The following is a 5,682-nucleotide window of genomic DNA, read 5'->3' on the forward strand; positions in this document are numbered from 1 at the left end:
CCATCAGTTTTCTGAAGCATTGTCTTTCAGTAGTATAAATATGTTGGTAATTGTGTTGAAAATCATTATAGATTTCAAGAAAACATCTGGTATTTGAATAAGGAAAGGTTGGATTCCTAAAATGTGCAGCAACTTAAGCAAATCTACAAGGACCACAGAGTCCAGTTTAAAGGCTTGGCTTAAAAGGAGGAGCTAAAAAAAGGCGGTTGAGGACTTGGGGAGCAGCCTTGAATGCCAGTGGGCATTATGATGATCCTGTTCTGGAAACTGAGGAGTAAAACTGTGTGAAGATATACTGATGTGTCATGATCTGCAGGGGGGAAGGTGCCCTACATGGCAGGTAGTAGTCTTTCATCTAAAGGTCTGTCCACAGAGGAGCTGGCAGACAGGCATGGAGCAAGAAGGCATGAAATGGAGCTAGAAATACTCAATATGCAGCATCAGGAGAAGCTCCAGTTGGAGCACAAAATAGAAAAGCAAAAGACAGTCTTGGATCAAGAGCTGAATTTAAAGGAACTGGATTTAAAAAGTCAAGCAGGCTGAGTCCAGCCCAGATGGTGGCAGCATTCATTCAGTCCTGTTGAGCAAAAAGTACACATCCCTAAGTGCCTGACACAGGATTAGAGCAAGGAGATAGACATTGATCTGTGGTTTAAGGGTTATGAGGCAGCCTTACACATGCACCGGGCCCCTGAGAGAGATTGAAGGGCAAGTCTGTGGAAGCATTTTGAAGTGGAGGGTCAGTGTACTTTATTGGAACTACGTCACCAGAAGAGATTACCTACGCAGAGATGAAAGAAACCCTGATCAAGAGATATGGTCTTACCCCTTAGAAGTACAGGGTCAAGTTTAGGGAAAGTAAGAAGCTCAATTCCTTTACATGGTTGGGGTGTGCCCTTTGCAGAGCACTGGATGGTTGGGTGTAGGGCAGCGGTGTAACAGATTTTCAAGGGCTTTACCTTTTGATGGAATGAAAGCACTTGTCTGAACTGTGTTTTCCAGAGCTGTCACAGCACTTGACTGACAGTAAGCTTACTGACACCAGAACGCTTGCTATGGAGTCAGACCACTGGCTTAGCACTGGGGTCCAAAAGAGGCTGTATGGTGGAGACTCCGCCAAGGAGCAAGTAGTCCCTGACATACTTCAACAAGTTGTGGCAGTAGACAACAGTGAGCGCTTGTGTAAAGTGGCTCAGGTTCCCTTTGAGTCTGCATCAGAAGAGTGGGGGCATGGGTAAACAGCAGGAGTCCCACAAATAGTTCCCAGGGTAAAGATTCCCACCCCCAGGTGATAGGAAACCATTGATCTCTTCAGGTAAACCTGCAGAGAGGGGTCCCAGGAAATGTTATGCTTGTGATCTGGAGGGTCACACGAGAGAGGAACCCAAGTGTCCCAAATGAGCACTGCCAACCACTTGTGGACAAGGGTGAGTGATAGCTAGTGTGGCGCTTGGTAAGAAATTGGAGGTTGGGGGCACCCAGCTCAGAATATCCTTGTCTCACTAGGGGATATGGTCCAGAGAATCCTAATGCCTGATAACACTAAGAAATGCAGGAAGTGGGTGATCATCAATGGACAAAGGGTAGAGGCTGTGAGAGACAAAAGAGCCAGCGTGACTTCTGTCCAGTGTCACTTGTGTCTGAAGAGCAAGTAGTCACTAAAATACTACACCAAGTTGTGGCAGTAGACAATAGTGAGCGCTTGTGCAAAGTGGTTCAGGTTCCCTTTGAGTTCTCAGGTTCTTTGAAAGTAGCTGTGAGCAATCCATGACTGCAGATTGTCTGCTCGGAAATTACCTGAAATGCACCGCCTGGAGGGAGGTGGAATACAGGGCTCACTTGGAGATGTTGGAATTGCCTAAGTGGGCCTGCCTTACCACACAGTCCTAGGCAGCCATGGGTAATCAGAAGGACCTGGAGCCAAAACACTTGTCCAGGTGTCTTCAAGAAGAGGAGGGGCAAAGAGTGCAGTAAACTCGCTCCAGAGATTCCCTTGGTCTGGGATTAGGCTGAACCTGAGGAGGATGCCCCAGAACCTACAGGGAAGAAGTGGCTAAACTGGGGAACCTGCCTGAGCTGACCCATTGGCAGCAGGAAGGGGGTCCCACCAGGGAGGAGTTCTGCGCAGAAGGAGTGCCCTACTCTAGTGGGTCTCAGGCAGCAGGCGGAGGGCCAGGCAGTCAACAAGGAGGCCAAATCACATTTGATCTACTGGTAGAATGGTCTCCTTTATAGTGATCCTAAGGTTGCTGAGCCTGGGGCAGCCCATGAGTGGGTAGTACCCCAGTACTTCAGAACCTTCCTACTGGGCTTGGCTTATGATGTGCTTTTGACATGGCACTTGGGGAAGGGCAAGACTTTTGACAGGCCTGTCATCCACTGTTACTGGCCCCAAATGTGAAAGCAATCAGATGCTTTTTTGTGGGTCTTGTCAGACTTGCCAAGCAAGTGGATAGAGTGGGGGCGATGTAAGGCTTCCTTTCAACCATTTACTGTTGTGATCACCACTTTCAAATAGGTGGGCATTGACATTGTGGGACGCTTGGGACCCAAGACAACCATGGGCAACATGTTCATCCTGGTCTTGGTGGACCGTGCCACCCGGTATACAGAAGCTATCCATTTGAGGATGGTGACAGCACCCGTCTTGGTGCAGGCACCAAAGGTGGTATTTGACCAGGGTACCAACTTCATGTCACTGTACATGTAGGCCATGTGCAGGAGTTTGGGGCGAACTACAAATGCACCTTCTCCTTACCACCCCAGAGTAATGGGTTGGTTGAGAGATTCAACCATAACCTAAAAGGCATTATCAGGGGTCCATCAGAACTCATGAGGCATAAGTGGAATGTCCTTTTGCCATGCCTTTTCTTTGCCTACAGGGAGGTACCACAGAAGGGGTTTGACGTTAGCCTCTTCCTGTTGCTGTATAGGCACCCTCTGAGAGGACCTTCAGTTTGGTCAAGGAGGGCTGGGAGCAAGCTCCTAGAAAGTCACCCTAGGATGTATTCAGTTACATGCTAGCCTTCTGAAACCAGACAGTGTGCCTCAGGAAACTCACTCAGGCGAACCTAGAAACAAACCAGAAGGACATGAAACATTGGTACGAAAAGAATACCACTCTGATTGAGTTTCAGCCTCGTCAGAAGGTGAGGGTGATGGAGCCAGTAGAGCTCCATGCTAAACGAGAGAAGTGGCCTGACCCATATGAGGTGAAGGAGTGCAAGAGTGATGTCACCTACCTGATGGGCTTGCAGTCTCTTAGGAACCCCTTGAGGGTCCGCAGTGAACTGCCTTAAACCCCACTTTGAGAGGTCTGAGTTGACCATGCTCTTGGCTACTGATGATGAGGTAGAAGAGGAGAGTAAACCTCTCCCTGACCTCCTGTCTGCCAAGGAGCAGGATGGGTCAGTGAAAGGCATGGATCTCTCCCCTGAACTGTCCCTAGAGCAACAGAGTGACCGTCACAAGTTGCCGGGGCAGTTTGCCACTCTATTTTCACTCAACACAGGAATCACTTATTGGTGCATTCATGATATAGACACTGGGGACAGTCTACCTGTGAAACAAGATTTACAGGTCGACAAACAGAGTGAAGGCTAGCATCAAGTAGGAGGTGTCCAAGATGTTAGCCTTATGGGTGATTGATCCCTCCAATAATAAAAAATCATTTAATAGTGATGGGCTTTTAGATTAGCAGTTAGAAAAAATTCCGATCCCAATTGCCTTCAACCTGCCCTAGGTCGTCAGGAACTGAATCCAATCAAATTTTATAGATGTGTTAAATCTTAGAGCCAGAACTCATAACTGCCTCCAATAATGGAATTTAATTTAAAGAGAGCTGCTTATGTCGGGAGAGATAGCGGATAATCTCAATATAACTAAAATATGATCCCGCCATTACACCATATCTCTCCTGAAGATCAGGAAACGATCGGTTTTGCTTGGCCCTATATAAATCCCCAATTCTGATTATACTCTTTTGTTCCCATTGTTTACTCACAGCCTCAAAGGTCGAAGCAGGAAAAAGGGAGGACTGCCACAACGGTGAATATCTATTATATATAGGTATCTTCATAATTTTCACCAATTTAGACCATACTTTCCATTCTGCAGTCACAAACTTAAATTGTGTTTTCTTGTAATAACTGGTTTCAAGTTGGTGAAGAAGCACTCCGTGAGCCGATCTACCCATAACCAACTCATAAATGGAAGGAATGGTTATATCATACTCCTGGGCCCTGATATTGACACCTGCATTACCCGCGAAGAACAGTTCTGCCATCTGTTGTAGAAAAGTAGCGTAGTAATAGGAAAGCATATTCAGAACCGCCAATCCTCCACGATCTTGTTAGAAGCCTTAAAGATCAACACATTTTCTTATACCTCCAAATAAAACCTATAAAGAGAGAATCCAGTTCTTTTAACAAATGGCCTTAAATTTCCAAGGGAATGGAGCGGAAAAGATACAAAACTTTAGGGAAAATCATCATCTTTAAGATGTTACATCTGCCAATTATCGTAAGATGTAGCCTATCCAAACATTTTAAGTCTGTACTGATCTTATTAATCATGAGGCATAGATTTATTGGCCACTCTACACTAACCCTGCTGGAGATCTAAACCCAAGATACCCTGCTACAGTGGACCTTCGATTATCCGCACAGAGAGTATTGGAATTGCAAACAATGCGTTTCCCTGCGTTTAAGAGATATCCTGAGGTCTTACCATATTCCTCAGCCAGATTCTCTATTTCTATCACCACCATCTCAGGATCTGAAGTCGCAAAGTCAGCGATATCCTGAGGCCTTTACTGCATCTAGGAGAATCAAGGCCATCTTCTCCACTAATACTTCTGTTGCATCAAATAGGGTGATAGTTCGCCTAATATGGTCAGTGGTTACCCTCCCCAGAATAAAACTGTGTTGTCAGGGAGAGGCAACCTGAGCTATAATACTACTCAGCTGTGACGCATACATCGGCATTGATGAGTAAAATCTCAGGATACAAGGCCGGACTGTCTGGTGGATTTTCTTTTTAAAAAAAGATAACTATATCCATCGCTTGCCAAGAGGCCGCTGGTGTGCCACTATATTGTACCCCAATAAACAGATCTAAAAGTAATGGTGCAAGTTCCGTCTGAAATAGCTTATATACTTCTAAGGGTATACGATCTAAGGGTATACTCTCTGCCTCTAACTCTTGTTGCTTATCATCTTCAATCCCTTGAAGATTCCTCATACTCTCTCTCCTAATAGGGGAGGAGGGATATATATCCCCTTGCCGATATAAATCTTGATAAAAGCATTCAAATACTTTGATAATATCTTGCAATCCTGTGACATATCACCAATCCTGCCCTTTAATTCCTTAAATTATATTCCTCGCTGACTTCTGTTTTGTACGGACCGCCAGAGGTTTACCCACAGATTCTCCGTACTCATAGCTATCTTTTATATGTGCATTGTATGCTGATGCACACCTCATATTATAATAGCTACCGATTTCAGATTTAGTCAATGCAATTTCTTGCTGCAAGGATGTTACTGTCACATGTTGCTTTTGACTGAATCCAAAGGCATGGTCTTTTTCTAGAACCATTAGTCTACCAATCAGACCCTCTATTTCCACTTTCTACAGTTGCCTGTCCTTCCCAACAAAGCTGATGACTTCCCACCTTTG

This window comes from Lissotriton vulgaris, chromosome 8 (genome assembly GCF_964263255.1).
Source record: "Lissotriton vulgaris chromosome 8, aLisVul1.2, whole genome shotgun sequence".
Classification (NCBI taxonomy): domain Eukaryota; kingdom Metazoa; phylum Chordata; class Amphibia; order Caudata; family Salamandridae; genus Lissotriton; species Lissotriton vulgaris.